The sequence below is a fragment of the Eretmochelys imbricata genome, chromosome 9, assembly GCF_965152235.1.
Source record: "Eretmochelys imbricata isolate rEreImb1 chromosome 9, rEreImb1.hap1, whole genome shotgun sequence".
NCBI classification, from domain to species: Eukaryota; Metazoa; Chordata; order Testudines; family Cheloniidae; genus Eretmochelys; species Eretmochelys imbricata.
In genome coordinates this window covers 80,432,200-80,448,994 of record NC_135580.1, presented here as the reverse complement: position 1 = coordinate 80,448,994, position 16,795 = coordinate 80,432,200, and positions in this window count along the sequence as shown.

Genomic DNA, 16,795 nt, shown 5'->3' with positions numbered 1-16,795 from the left:
TGCATGTGAGTGCTGGGTGAGTCCTCTCACACAGAACTGACTTCAGTCTGTGTCTGCAGTGGGGTGTGGCCCTACGTGTGTGCATGCATGTGCTGCAAGTGGCCGGAGAGCCTAATTCAGCAAAACAGAGAGAGGGAATCCAGACTGTTGGAGCAGGAGAGGCTCAGTGAAACCCCAGTACATCAGGTGGCATCCCAGATGGGGATCCAACCCGTCACAAGTATAACTACATTACTCAGGGGTGGGGAAAATCCACACCCCTGAGTGACGCTCTTACACTGGCCTAACTTCTGGTGTAGACAGCTCTATGTTGACGGGTGGGCTTCTTCCGTTGACATAGCTACTGCCTCTCGGGGAAGTGGCTTACCTACGCCAAGAGGAGAAACCTTCCAGTCAGCATCTTCACTGAAGTGCTACAGCAGCACCAGTGCAGCTGTGTCATTGCAGCCTTTTAAGTGTACACAAGCCCTAATTCATGAGGCATTTGCACTATCTATCCAATCCACCAGCCCTAGTCAGGCTAGTCTTGCTAGTGGAATTCTGGGCAGCTGGCTAGGGATACTGTCTCCTCGTCAATGAAATTATTTTGCCAATAGAGCAGATGTATGATAGTGTGGATACTTGGGGGCCAGTTATGGCAAAGCAGATAACCCCGATTTAACTCTACACACTATGTGCAAAGCCTGATTCTGCTGTCACTGAAATCTGCGGTAAGACTGGTGCAGGTTTGGGCCCAAAGAGATAAAAGCGGCAGCTCGTGCCCAGTATTTGTAATCAATGACCTCTTTGCTATGCAACAGCTCGACCGACAAAAGAAAGCACATTTTGAGGCAGCACCCTTGCAGCCCGCAGAATGTAATGACACTCCAGTAAAAAAATCGTAGCTTGGTAATGTTTTATTAGCCGGTCAGTCGTAATGAACATCCTCCTTTGATAGCTATGCCCTGAAATGCTCTGGCTGCCCTCAAAGAGTTTGGCTAAACAAGCTGCTATAGAGATGAGGGGACCCCGTCTTCTACAGACTGAAAGTAATAGTAAATTTACATTATTGACATTACTGCAGGATTGTGGCAACAAATTAACGAGCAGCAGAAATGCAATTCATGGGCACAGAACCCCTCTTTTGTTCTCTCCACATGATGCCAATCACTGCATAAGTTAATGATACCTTCAGTGAAACATGGTGTTATTAGGAAATCAAAGTTTCGTTTGTGCCATGTGTGTTCCTAAACTACTGTTTTTTCAATGTGACCATAGGGGGATGACTCAAATCACTGTGCTGCCAACAGCTCTGTTTCCTATATAATTTGTTGTTGCATTAAGTTATAACAAGTTATTTTAACAAGTACTGAGGCAGCCATATTAAGTATGAGCACTACAGAGCTTTCACTACAGTGTCTTCTAACAAGACACATCTGTTATTTATCTTGTACAGTTTAACATGGGCTTCGTGATAAACTATTCAGATAATGCTGGACTTGCCAACAAATAGGATCTTGTATACTACAGAGATCAGGCCCAGTTCAAGCACTGTGATTTTAACACTTAGAGTTAAGCCAGCTTCCAGCTACTACCTGAATTCCATATCCTACTGGATGCTCTGCACTCCTGAAAAGAAGCTGTTTCCCCTCATTGCCCAAGAGAAAAGGGGAAATGGCTTCTCGCCACTCTGACAAGTCATCCAGATGGGGATCTCACTTTCTCCCAGCTGCAATATTCAACCCTTAACAAAGCAGCCTGGTAAAGCATGCATTGAAAATGGTGCTGTTGACTCGTGTTCTAGTCATGGCATTCTTTTCTCCAATCCATGCTTCAGAACTTCTACTAATGCAGGAAGCATGGGCTGAGTTTGAGAGTGCTTTTTTGAACAGCAAGGGGCAGCCCTCATCCAAGAAATGGGAGATTTGCACAGAATTTAAGAAATCCAAGGATTACCACTCATCCCTACCTCCCGTGTGTGACGTTATTGACATGAACTGGGACCGTATAGATCATTGTTGCAACTAAAGTCCTGTAGTGGCACCAAATCTTGTATAAAGGGGGGTCAAATAAGGTGTCTAAGGCAAAGTTATTGTTTGCTGGTTATGATTATGCTATCTGTATATGTGTATCATTTTTGTAGTTAAAGTTATGAATATTGGCTCTATGCTGTCTGTATTTCAAATCTGGGCAACACCCCAGAAAAATTGGTGTCAGCTCTGCCTAGACTGCTTGATTGCCCATTAAGGACCATCAGTTATACAACTGACCCATTGAAAAAGCAGATACACCTTTTGTCTCAGCAAGGTATGCAGGGACATGCCTATGGACAGAACTCTGAGGTTTTTCCATGCCATGGGATGGACAGCTTGTCTTTGGGACAAAGAAAGCAGAGACCATGTGGCAAGAGACTATAAAAAGCTGCTGCAGCTCCTCCATCTGGTCTTCAATCCTGCTTCTTACCTCTGGAGGAACTTTGCTACAAACGGAAGTTCTGAACAAAGGACTGATGACCCATCCCAGCTGTGGATGTACTCCAGAGACTTGATTTAAACCTGCAGTTTATTCCATCACTGCTACAAGCCTGAACTAAGAACTTTGCCATTACTGTATGTAATTGATTCCATTTAACCAATTCTAACTGTCATCTATATCTTTTCCTTTTAATGAATAAACCTTTAGACTCTAGATTCTAAAGGATTGGCAACAGTGTGATTTGTGGGTAAGATCTGATTTGTATATTGACCTGGGTCTGGGGCTTGGTCCTTTTGGGATCGAGAGAACCTTTTCTCTTTTACTGGGGTATTGGTTTTCATAACTATCTTCCCCATTATGAGTGGCACTGGTGGTGATACTGGGAAACTGGAGTGTCTAAGGCAATTGCTTGTGTGACTTGTGGTTAGCCAGTGGGGTAAAACCAAAGTCTTCTCTGTCTGGCTGGTTTGGTTTGCCTTGGTGTGCATAGAAACCCCAGCCTTGGGCTGTAACTTCCCTGCTTTAAGCAATTTGTCCTGAATTAGCACTCTCAGTTGGGTCCCTGTCATAAATATAAAGGGAAGGGCAAACACCTTTAAAATCCCTCCTGGCCAGAGGAAAAATACTTTCACCTGTAAAGGGTTAAGAAGCTAGGATAACCTCGCTGGCACAATGAGCAAAATGACCAATGAGGAGACAAGATACTTTCAAAAGCTGGGGGGAAGGGAAAAACAAAGGGTCTGTCTGTGTGATGCTTTTGCTGGGGACAGAACAGGAATGGAGTCTTAGAATTTAGTAAGTAATCTAGCTAGATATGCGTTAGATTATGATTTCTTTAAATGGCTGAGAAAATAAGCTGTGCTGAATAGAATGGATATTCCTGTCTGTGTGTCTTTTTGTAACTTAAGATTTTGCCTAGAGGGATTCTCTATGTTTTGAATCTAATTACCCTGTAAGGTATTTACCATCCTGATTTTACAGAGGTGATTCTTTTTATTGTTACTTCTATTAAAATTCTTCTTTTCAAGAACTGAATGCTTTTTATATTGTTCTTAAGAGCCACGGGTTTGGGTCTGTGGTCACCTACGCAAATTGGTGAGGATTTTTACCAAACCTTCCCCAGGAAGTGGGGTGCAAGGGTTGGGAGGATTTTGGGAGGAAAGACGTTTCCAAACGGGCTCTTTCCTAATAAAATAAACCCGGATAAAACGTTTAGTGGTGGCAGTGGAAGTCCAAGGATAAAACAGTTTGTACCTTGGGGAAGTTTTAACCTAAGCTGGTAAAAGTAAACTTAGGAGGTTTTCATGCAGGTTCCCACATCTGTACCCTAGAGTTCAGAGTGGGGAAGGAACCTGGACAGTCCCGCCAGACCCAGCATCATTACACCATGTTTCTGTTGTACATATTAGAGTCTTATCCTCATTTCACAGGCACAGGAATACAAAATGAGTCTTTAGGCAGTGAGATTGTCTGACATGAGCACTATGTCCAGTTTTTTTTTTTCAGCAAGGGTCTCACTCCTGAATTGTTGGCCTTGCTGGTCAGTTTGGTAAAATCCAAGAACTGTAAGAATCGTATCAACCAGGTGTTTGTGAGCTTATTTCTAAGGCAGGGTTTTCCAAAAATGTGAAGCCTCAGGAGTACAGAGACATTCCTACAAGTTCTCTCTCCCCTGCAAAGTCTGAGATGGATATAACACAGACTGATTCCTAAAATAACATTGTCAGAATAACATAGCTGGACTGGGCCCCCAAGCCAAATATGCCAGAGCTTTGGGCAAGTTTGGATCCGGATGCAGAATAAGAGTCTTGGGCCTATTTCTTTGTTATAGCTTCCTCCCCAGAAATCATCGGGGTGGCTGCAGGAGTGGCTAGAAATCAAAGCCCAAAACAACACTTAAGTTTTTACTCACCCTCACCCCCTAAGAAAAGCACAGAAGAATGGAGATGAGGGCTGACCTTTTATTTACCCAGTGATTCCTTTTATTCCATGACCTGCCAGAGACCTGATCCAAGCAGAGAAAACCAGACACCTTTAAGATTCCCCATACACACTTCTTTAAACACAGGAAAAAAACAGCCCTTTCATGTCTGATTTTCCTGGGAGAGGTGGGAAATGGGGAGAGGTGATTTTGTGTTCCTAAATCTGAACTTCATCAGGTAGAGAGAGAAACAGAAGGAAAAGGTTTACTGATTTGGAATATGGACCAAAGTTCAGTGAATCACAGTCCAAAAGACACAGAGAAAGGGAAAGTTAGAAAAGAGAACCCTGTGTTACCTTACAGCCAGGGTCCTCACCACTGACTCTGCAGTTTTATGGTTGTGTTGTTGCTATTAGATCTCTCTGTCCCACATACTGCAGAGCTAAAGCTTAGTTAGGGCCTGATCCTGAGAGTTGCTAAGCATCCATAATCCTCACTTTAGCTAACAGGCGTTTTAGGTGCCCAGCAACTCTCAGGATCAGGCCCATAGCTCAACAGAGTCTTCAGGTTTACATCAGTATAAATATCCTATTGTTTTGGGGGCAGGAATGCTACTTACTTCTACCCCTTGGCTACAGTCTTTGTTGCACTCCCTGCAATGAGATGAGCAAGAACAGACTCTCAGATACCATGATGGTGGGCATAGTTAAGAACCACAGATAAATGGGTCTAGATAGATTGGACAAGTCCTAGTGGCAATTCAGGGGCTCCTGTTTTCTGTAAGCCATGCTGCTAGTGTACACAGTAGTGTGCAATGCATACATGCAGTACAGGTTTCCCTGAGGGGATGGAACAGAAATGTCACCACTTTAGACCTAACTTCATCGCTCTGTTATACACTGGGGAACAAAAGGTTTCAGAGGAAGGAGTGCAGTTCCCTGAGTTGCTTTAGGTGTTAGTGATTGCAGAACACAACACACAAACACCCCAGGGGTTTGGTTCAAATCCTTTCAAGTTTACTTTCAAGCACTTTTGTGTGTGAGGAACTAGCCTGCTATCCCAGAGTATCAGTTTCTTTGTACACTTTATACTTTAGCCTGTTTACTCATGCAGCATAACTGGGAGCTCAGCCTTTTAGCTTCATATATCAAGTGTGTTGTTGATCCATTTGCTTTGATCTGAAATGGATGTGAGCTGTCCTCTGGCTCTTCCAACTTCGGTGGAGCACCTTGTGGTCACATCAAAAAAGGGAGCAGTGAATGATTTCCTTTCACGCAAGGGTGAGGGAGCCGGTGGCTGAGCCCCTTTGCTGGATTAGTCAGGAGTGAACAAGCTCTGCCTGCTGGTGTGTGAGTAGAAAAGGCATTTCCTGGTGTCTTATGGACAGACTTGGGGGGAGGGAAATCCTAAATCCTGGGAGGGTGCAGGGTCTTTAGCAGGCCCAGGCTTTTTCCAGGGCAAATAATCTTTTGTAGGGGCAGATTATGCTATTGAGGTACACCTACATTGGTAGTGGGAGGGGAATTTAGGGAAGCAATCCTTGAGATGAAGAGAATGATGGAGGAGAAGAGGCAGGTGGCTTCCTATGCAGCTGCACAGGCAGCAGGGAAAGAGCCCTCCATTTGCTGAGAATTCCCACTGTTACTGTCTCCTCCCATTGCCAGCTCTGCCGCTGCTTCCCCTCCTTTGGGCATCAGAATCCTCCACCTCATAGGGACATCAGTTTTCTTTCATCTATGTAAAACATCTTAAATCACAGCAGATTCTGAAAGGTCACAGTTGTCTCTTGGTCATTGCGCCTGTCATCTCCGTAGCCCTTACAGACAGACCTAAGGGTTCTCTTACTTCCTCTTAATTCTGCTCTTTCCTGGCTCCTGGGAAAGGCATCAAATGTATCCTGCTTTCTCACAGATGGCTGCAGAGAGGGGACACCTGGCATTTTGTGGCGCTCTTTACACAGTTCAGATAACATTAATTACATCCCCGAGGGAAATGGCCACCTGCCAACTTTTGACTCAAGATTATGTGCACAGTGAATGCGATGCAGCTCCACTCTCTCTCCGCAGACATGTAGCTCACCCTGCTGAGAGGAATTAATTGCCACTTCCCAAGCTTTCATGCATACCCTCGTCCACATCCGCCAAGACACATCAGGAGCATACATCTAAGTAGGGGAAGGGGTGGTGTTGTGGTTAAAGCACCAGGCCTGGAATCAGAGGCTGAGAGTGATGACTCTGGCTCTGTCACATATTACTGGCCTTATCTTGAGCAAGTAAATTAACCTCCATGTGCTTGAGTGTCCCCATGGGTAAAGAATATTTGTTTGTGTCACAGAGGTGTTGCAAGGTTCAGTTTATCGAAGTGTGTAAAGTACTTTGAAATCCTGGGATGGAAGGTAGTAGGCATATTTTATTCATGATTCTTTCCCTCTGTGATTTACAAAAGTATGTCTAGCTTTTTCCATAGGCAGGGAGCTAAGCATTCTCCCCACCCCATCCACTACACTCTTGCACACTCGCACAATCAGGACTTTCCTCCATGGGAGGTGTTAGGATATAGATATTCAGGCCTGTCTGCAAAGGCCTAGACTCTAAGAATTTAGGTGTATTCTTATCACTTAGCTAGTTATAGAGGTATAAAAGAGAGAATCAAAATCACTGTCTGCCAGTGTAAGGGCCTTCTCTTACTGTGATAGTCTGAGGCCCTGTTCTTAGGCTAAGGCCTTTGGCTAAGCAGCAGAGGCAGCCATAAGCTGGGAAGCGAAGGATCACATCCTCACATTCCAAACTAGTCACATTGAAATAAGGTGCTGTTGGGCTGTTAGGCATTATCAGGACAGGTTTGTATTCCTATCGCCTCCAGAGAAAGGGAAGTGCCTAGAAGATGTAAAAGGAAACTTAGTTTGATAGCATCCTGTCTGGCAACAACTCACTTATCAATAAACACAGCTGGGAAACCTTTATGTCTTTATAGATGTAGTTGTGAAATCCCCACTTCTGTATTGTTTTGTCATTATAGTTCCCACTTTGTTATTGCTTGTTTGTATGGTCTCTGTCTGGCTCTGTGATTGTTTCTGTCTGCTGTATAATTAATTTTGCTGAGTGTAAACTAATTAAGGTGGTGGAATATAATTGGTTAAATAATCATGTTACAATATGTTAGGATTGGTTAGTTAAATTTCCGTAAAATGATTGGTTAAGGTATAGCTAAGCAGAACTCAAGTTTTACTATATAGTCTGCAGTCAATCAGGAAGGGGGGAAATTGGAATCATGTTTTGCTAAGGGGGTGGAATGGGAACAGGGACACAGGTAAGGCTCTGTGGTGTCAGAGCTGGGAAGGGGGACACTAAGGAAGGAAACTGGAATCATGCTTGCTGGAAGTTCACCCCAATAAACATTGAATTGTTTGCACCTTTGGTCATTGTTGCTCTCTGTTCATGCGAGAAGGACCAGGGAAGTGAGTGGGTGAAGGAATAAGCCCCCTAACAGGCAGACATAGCAGGAGTGCTCTCCATAGGCAGCAGAAATGAGAAGGCACCAAATCAGGGAGATTCAGCAGCCCTGCTGCACCCTGGGAATGGGAGTAAATGGACTCCTATTCCTATAACATTCAAAGGGGACAGGATTCGCTGGAACCATCCAACCTGTCTTTCCTCCTTCTCCACACCCCTGCGTTAGCCTTTTAGCTACATCCTTTCTGAGTCATAATTTCTTGTACCAGCTTTCCAGTCACAGATCCCATTAGCAGGTCACAGCCATTTTGCAGTTATTGTCCACTGGGATTTGATAAGTGTCTCACTGTGGAAGTGTTTAGTTTTTCTCCTGCAGAATGCATTTGCTAGGTCTGCCTGACATGTCTGTGACTGTGATTGACTTAATTGCTTGGGACCCCTCTCAGTTGCAGTATGGGACATCTCAAGAGGCTTATCCCAATGGGGTGGAATTTTCATAAATAAATGCTCCAACCAGCTTGTTTTCTACTAAGTGCCTCAGAGCAGCATCTGAAGTTGTCTGTGCATTTCTCTTCCTTGAGTAATCAGATTGTTCCTTTGGCAGGAAGGACAATTGATGGATGTCTGCTTGGTTCCCTGTAAAACGCTAGGCAAAGGAAGAAGCTTCCAAAGCTCAGTTATGATGTCTGGGGAAGATTGGTTGATTCAGGGCTTTGTTAATAGATTATGGAACAAATCCTCAGTAGGTAAAACTTATTACCATTTTGTGGCTGGTGGATATCTTATGTGCAATGAGTAGCTGATCTCTCTTCAGTTCCTGAGGTGTCTTCATTACAAATGACCCTTTATTTGGCAGTTTCAAGAGAAAGTTGAACAGAATGGGCCCCGGAGATGGAGCTACTCTTCGAGTATTATTTACACAGCCGCGGCAGCGCTTTAACATGGCTGTGTAGCTACGGCTCCAGCGCTGGGAGAGAGCTCTCCCAGGCCTGTGATAAAACCACCTCCGTGAGGGAAATAGCTCCCAGTTCTGGGAGCACTATCTACACTGCCATGTTACAGCACTGAAACTTGCATTGCTCGGGGGGGGGGGTGTTTTTTCACACCCCTGAGCGAAGAAAGCTTCAGTGCTGTAAGTGCAGTGTAGACAAGGCCTCAGCCAATGACATTTCCAGCACATGCAAGGCCTTCTGTCAGGAACTGAAGCATGGATGGTCAGGTTCAGTGGTTAGAACCCCAGGCAGTGGGACTTGAGGTGTTGAGGTAGCCAAGGCCACACCAAGGTCAATAGCTGGAGTCTAGGGTCAAGTTGGAGTCAGGAGCCAGGGGTCAAGCCAGAGTCAAGAGCCAGAAACTTACAGGCTGGCGCACCCATGGAAAAAAAATAGTGATGCTAAGCACCTACTGGCAGCCAGCTCTCCCCCTCCCCCCAGCACCTCCCATCCACCACAATCAGCTATTCCGTGGGGTGCAGGAGGCGCTGGCGGGAGGGGGGCAAGAGCAGGGACAGGACATGCTTCAGGGAGGGGGTGGAACTGGGCAGGAAGAGGCAGGGTAGGGGTGGAGCAGGAATGGGAAGAGGTTGGGCAGGAGCTTGGGGCAAAGGGTGGGGTTGGGGCAGAAGTTGAGCACCCCTGGGACCCAGAGGAAGCTGGCACCTGTTCACTGGAGTGGCCAACTTGGCTCCAAACAGAGCTCTGTGCTTGGGGTTCTGGTTTGGACCCATCTCTGCAGGGAAGTAACAATTCATCCCTGTTTCTCTGCTGTTTGGCCATCAAAAGCAAACCTTACCACTTAGCACACAAACCTCTATGTGTGGGTAAAAGGACTTACCCAAGGTCACACAGTGAGTCTGTTGCAGACCAGGTAATAGAACCCAAATCTCCTGACTGTCCTGTGCCTTGATCACAACACCGTCCTCTCTCCTTCATATGTTCCACTAATGAAAAAGAAAAGGAGTACTTGTGGCACCTTAGAGACTAACATTTATTTGAGCATAAGCTTTTGTGAGCTATGGCTCACTTCATCGGATGCATTCAGTGGAAAAAAGTCTGTATCTGTACGAGTTTTCTTATGAAGTTAATAGATTTCTACTCCATACGGCTAAATTCAGTGCCTTGCATAATGACAGGTTTCAGAGTAGCAGCTGTGTTAGTCTGTATTCGCAAAAAGAAAAGGAGTACTTGTGGCACCTTAGAGACTAACACATTTATTTGAGCATGAAGTGAGCTGTAGTTCACAAAAGCTTATGCTCAAATAAATGTGTTAGTCTCTAAGGTGCCACAAGTACTCCTTTTCTTTTTGTGAATACAGACTAACACAGCTGCTACTCTGAAACCTGTCATAATGAAAAATAGTATCCTATTCCTAGAATTTCCTCCCTATCTCCCTTCTCTTTGATAATCTGCATTCTGGAGATCGCCCTAATAGAGCTGTGTAGCTGACTCACCGGCGTGACACCTCCTGCTGGTCATCTGGAAATTAGCTCAATTCCAGCACTCAGAGCTCCTGCTGGCCATTGTCCCTCCCAGACCCTGGTGCCCCTTACCTTGGGGTTCTGCCCTGCAGTAATACCCCCCACACTCTGGGTCTCCCCTCCAAGGGGAACCCCCTCCTCCTATGCCCACCTTGCCTCAGTGGCTACTGCCAGTCATCATCTAGCCCCCTCTCACTGGGGCAAACTGCAGTCTGTAATGGCCACTCATCATTGGCAAGGGCGTTGGACCTGCTGCCTTTCCCTGCAGCCGCAGTAAATCCCCGGGCCTTTAGCCAGGCCTCAGCCTGGTGAGTTGCCCCACTCCTCTTGCCCTTCTCGAGCACCACTCTACTTCTGGTACCCTGTGCTCCCAGGCAGCCAAATCCTTCCCACTCCAAGGCTGGGGTGAGCCTGACCTAGCTCCTCCCTTAGCCCTTATATCAGGGCCAGCTGTGACCTGAGTGGGTGTGGCCACAGCTGTGGCTGCCTCCCCAGTCAGCCTCCCTTTTTCCCTAGGAGCAGGGTAATTACCCCACTACAAGCTGGTTGAAAATTTTCCAACACTTTTCAGTCAGAAAATGCTGATTCAGTTAAATCAAACCATTTTACGAGACTGTATCAATTTAGTTTCAATTTTAAAAATTATCAAAACATTTGTTTCTATAAAGTCAAACAACTTCATTTCAATTTTATTGATTTCACTATGTATTAATTATATTATATTATTATAAGAAATGATAAAGTTGAAACAAAGCATTTTGATAGGTGCTTTCACTATTTCCTAAATGAAATTTTTCTGAATTTTCATTTTGCAGTAAATTTTGAAATTTCAATTTTTCATTCAGATCCAGGATGAAAGAAAATTTTGAAATGTCAAAATTTCCCATGCAATGGAATTTGAGTTTCAAGCAGCTTTAGGTCCTATGTTTTAATATATTATACTTAAAGAACTACTAACATGCCTAGAAAATAAGCAAAGCTTCTTGTGATCTTTCACTGCAGTATCCCTGTCTTCCCATCCACCCTTACCCTATTGCCTTTCCTTGCTATGTTCTGTCTATCTGTAACTCCTTGAGGAACTCCTGTGTTCCTGCCATGCACACCTATAGTGCTGTACAGATAATCACACAGAAAGCATATTGTGTGAAATGCTCCAGTTCACTGCTAGTTTTAAAAAAATATACACATGACACCAATGATTAAATCACTGAGTACTGTCCTCCCATCAGACTGAAGGAATCTCAATTTCACATCTGTCTGTCTCTCCTGGCCCTTCCAGGTGGGAGTCAGAAACCCCATGACTCATTTAAAGAGAGAAGGGGATAACCTCAGCATCCTGGCCAATGTGGCCATCATCTCCAGTTATAGCAAAATTGGTTCTAATGTTCAAGATATCTGTGAGTGAAGGCTAAGCAAGTCAGAGTTTCTCATACTGCCTGCTCAGTCATTGAGCTGCTGATATTTAACTCGTTATTATGTAAAACTATGTGAAATACCTTGTCTGAGTGGCACTGTACTTAACTCTACATTTTAGTCCACATCTTCACGAAGGGCTTATTGGGAGTGGAAGAATCCCAGTACTTTGCAAAAGGGAGACTCAGCACCTGGCAGGATCATGTTCTTAACTTTGGACTGCTATATGTGCTGTATTCAAAACCAAAGCATTTCACAGTTTCACAAGTGCCACAAACAGCTTCTAAAAAATAGTGATTCCTGACTTTCTGCTCTTTCCTTGGTACAAATTATTCATCACTAAAAGAGAACAGGCATATAGCACTCTGGAGATGTGGGTCTCTCATCACCAAAAGTGTGTTATAAATTTGAATGCAGCTCTCTCTCCAGGGCTGGTTGGCCTGCCACTTGAAGCACACTCCTTGGCAATCAGCTGAAACATAACAAAGCAAATGCCTGATAAGCCGCTTACTAATTTATTGGACCTGACATCGGGGGGGGGGGAATGCAAGAGCATTTCACTATGCTGAAAGATAAAGGCAAAGAAACCAAACACCAACTTATAGCAGCCTGAGCAGTTGGCAGAGCTCTTTTTAAGCATTTACATTATTTCATCTTTTATAAGCATTTACATGGCACTTTTGTTGTCTTATACTTTCCAGATTGCTTGGCGTGCCTTTATTCTCTCTGCCAAAGTGCATTGCAGAAATGAACATTGTACAGTCCCACTTTTAGTAATGATTACTTCTGTTTGTAGCTGCATCAATGGGTATGAGCCCATTATATAGCTAAATCTATATTACACAGGGTAAACAGTTGAGATTGAAATTCTTTGATGTTGCTGTTCAACTAGGTCCGAATGCAAACATTGCCATTTAGCATAATTAGTTTTACTTCCTTCCCCACTCCCTCCCTTCCTTCCATCTTATTCCTTTCATCACTTTCCTTTGGAAGGATGTCACACTTTGCTATTCAAATGACAGTTCCATTCTCTGCAACATTCCATGAAACTCTTAGGGGACCAGAAAGGAAGGGCAAAAAGTTAAAGCTATCAAGGAAAGTAACAAACCAGCATGATATATATATATATATATATATATATATATATATATATATATATATATATATAGTAAAACTATAAATCTTTGTTTTCTAAAATTTCATCTGCTTCCCACCACCGTAGTGATTACAGGTGGAAGACCCCATTGGACTCATCCCTAATATGACCCTCAGCTGAGAATGTTCTATACAGGATTGGAGAGCAGATATAGTCAATAGTTACGTAGGCCTTACACTCTATTAGATCAAAGGCATGTCTTGAGAGAGAGAGAGAGAGAGCGCGCGCGAGCGAGCGCGCGCTCTTTTTCTGAGAATCGCACATTGTTTTTAGCTATTGTTCCCAATGGATCTGTTCCAACTTTCTCTAGTAAAGGAGAAAAAAATATTGATTGCCTGCTGCAAGTTCTCCTGGAGTCCTGACAGCAGAACTTTTCTTTCCTGCCTTATCTGTCTGTCAGGAGAAGAGTTGGGCAGGCAACTTTTCTTCCGTCCTGTGAAAATCTTTGAGATATCAAAACAATTTCCTGTTCTGAATTGGAATGTAAAGTTCAAATCTGAAAAATTTTCATGAACTGAAAATCAAAAAAGAAAGGAAAATAGTTGGGTTTAATTAAAACATTTCATTTTGATAATTTTTAAATGTTTCATTTAAATATTGACCATTTTTAATTTGTTTAAAATTTACTGTGTTTTGTTTTGAAATTTAAGCAAACTATTTTGAAATGAAAAATGAGAATTTTTCATTTTGATAATGTGAAAACATTTCATTTGAACAACTTTTTTTCAGGACAAAATTAATTGAAACTGACACTTTCCCATAAAAAGTTTAAGTTTTGGAAAATCAGCATTTTCTGACAAAAAATGTTTTGTCAAAAAATCCATGAGCGCTCTAGTCAGGAGTTTTTGGTGAAATTAGATTTTTTGTTTCTTTTCCTTGGTAATGGATCTGGGAATGAATAGCTTCTCTTTAAAATCCCCATTGTTTGTAGGAATGTCTTTACAAATTGTTACAAGTTGTAAAAAGACAAGTTGTTCCCAAACTGTTGTCTGGATCAGTTTAAAGGGACATGGATTCTTCTAGCATCATGAGAGAGGATGCGTCCACAGGCATTTGAAGATCTGCAGATGGTGAATCTCCAGCACTTAAGAGCCAAAGAACGGACTGGAGGTGAGTCACTGGAGCCGTGTCATCCAGAAAACATTTTTTTTTTTTTAGGAAAATTGCACTGGAGTAGATCCATGGATATACGGGACTCTACAGGCCTCACCATTTTGCAAGCACTGTATCCACTTGTAACTTTGTGGCATTGATGAGGACTGGACACCTACCTCTTGATCTAAAGGAGAATCTCTGTTAATTCTGCAGCATAGAGGCTACGACACAGACACGCTACATTGCAATAGGTTAGAAAAACAAAAGAAGGTTGGGGAAGGGAGACACTCTGTCCTCCAAACTGTCACTTCCCTCCTTAATGGTGTACCCCTCAAGGTCATCCTGTTGACCAGTCGGTAGGGTTTTGTGCTCTCTGCATTGCCCCTCTCGTTCCTTTCTTTCCCAATAGGAATTTCATGCTGCGGCTTCCTGGTACCAAACTATTAACCCTGCCTCTCCGAGAAAAGCTAAAGCTATGTGTGGTTGTCTGGACATAGAGCAAGTTTTGGCCTAAGTCTGTATCTGATTCTGGACTTGAATCTCAGTGTCAATATTAGTGGTGATGAAATGTTCATTTATATTTAGACTCTGTATGTATTGCTTTTTTTATTCCTATTCACTGAGATTTTTTTTATCCACCTAGAACCCCTTTCATATGAACAGCCCATTTTTCCCTTTAATTCTGCCAGACCTGGTGTCTTATTGATTTACTGAGCGAAGGAGAGTGGTGGATGTAGAGGGCAATGGATGTTTCCTCCCCTTGGGAAGGCTGATAAATTCTACATGGAGTGCTTCTGTGGGAAATGTTTTCTCAAAGTGCTATTATAGTGGCATTGGAAGGAAGTATCATTCGCTTCAGGTTCATCTCAGATATGCATAATCGGAGAGATTCTTTGGTCTCAAGATTTCTCCTGTAATTAATGCCATAAAGGTGAACTGCTTATGTATGAAAATGGCTTAGCCTTAAAGGGATACACAGTAACCCCAGGCCTCAATCTTCAGCTGCTTCAAGGAATTGCTCCTTTGTGGCTCCTTGATACTGAAGCCATTATGAACTAGAACTGACTGGCTGTGGTTCCAAAGGGCCATCTAGGAACTGCCAGAGCCCAGTGCACTTCCCTATGCTCCTTCCCTTCACATGAGGAATCTCCAACTAGGGAAACCTGCCTGCTTACCAGCCTCTTTGCGCCACGAGAGCAGGGGTCAGGCTAGAGTACAATATTAATTTTGGAGCTTTCAGACTCATAAATTCATGGACAGATTAAGGCAAGGCAAGGCCATTGGGGTACCCCAGGGCTCCACCCCTGCAGCTCCACTCCCATGCTGCCGTCTTCTTGGCCAACACATGAGGGATGGAATCAGGGACCTCCAGAGCTAAACACTGCTACAATTTGAGCTAAAAAGCCACAGCTCCTTAACTGGGGATGTAACAAACTCATATCCTGTATGGATCGGGCACTGAGGGCGACCTGTAACACTTATTCACCAGTGGGTTATACAAGCTTCCTCGCATACCCTCTCTAGCCAGTATGACTCATCCTTGGCCTGTCAGGGGAAGAACAGAGTTCAGGCTCCATGCTAGCCCCAACTTTGGACTCTGATGAGACTGTGAACCAGGGGGCTGGTTAGTGATGATTATCATGGTGACGTAGAACTTTGTAATCTCTGAAGTAGAACTTTGTTCTCTAAGAACTGGCCTGAGATCCATCACTCACTTCCCATGGGCCACTAAGCAGCCATCAGATACTTCAAGTCACTTGGTTCCATTTCTTATGGTGCCATTAGAAAGGCAGTACTGAGTCTGCTTTCTGGTGTGTCCACATGGAGAACAATACTATGTCCAGTATATCTAGAATCCTTGGCTGTAAAAGCATTACAAAAACTAAACAACAATTTTACTCCCAACCTCCTACACTTTTCATTGCCTAGTATAACTCATAACTGAAAGACTGGAAAATAAGGTGCATCAGACTTGCCCTCAAGAATTCTCTTTCCCTTTCTGCTTTGATGTGAACTTGAGAGAACCAACTAGCACCCTTTGATGTTTACAACTACTTTGTCAGGAGAAATCTTGCCTTTGGTTTGGCTCTGACCCTTTGCAGGCAAGAAAAAGTACCTTGTCTTTCTTCTGTAAAGGGCAGAGAGCAAATCTATGTGAGCAAAGCACTGGAATAATGAAGCAAATGGCAGCATATCCCACTTGAAACAAGGACTAGACATTGACACTGACTCTCCTCTTTCACTGGCTTGGCACATTGGAGAATTGGGCCCATCATTTTAGCCTGGTAAGGAGGTTGGAATATATTGAAATGAGTTCCAGGTGAGTCAGGCAATAGACCTTAAAGTTTCCTTAACATTTTAACAGGACACGATTTGACTTCAAACCTCTTTTGTGTGCAGCTTTGTTTAAAGTCTTGCTAAAGTTTCCCTTTGTTGATACATTCTCTTTCACACTAATGTGAAGGAGTGAGGGCAGAAAAAGAGACTGTGTGTAAAACCCTATAGGCTCCCACTTCCAACCTAATAAAGCTCTGCAGATCTAAGCAACTTGTTGCCTTTCCATGTTCCATGTCTTGGCTGGCTGGGTCATGTTGCTTATGAAACGCCTTGCTTAGTGAGGGCACTGACTGAGATGATTGACAGTCTCTGCCTGTCAAAGGACCAAACTGGCACAATCCGCTGCAGGGAGCTTTAAAGCCTTTAAAAAGAGCCGAGTCTCTTCTGCTCACAGGAGCCCATTAGTGATTTTCTGCTTTTGAATCTAAGTTTAGGATGTACCATTAGGATCCCAGATAGCCTTATCATCGACTTCGAAGAGATTTACTGAG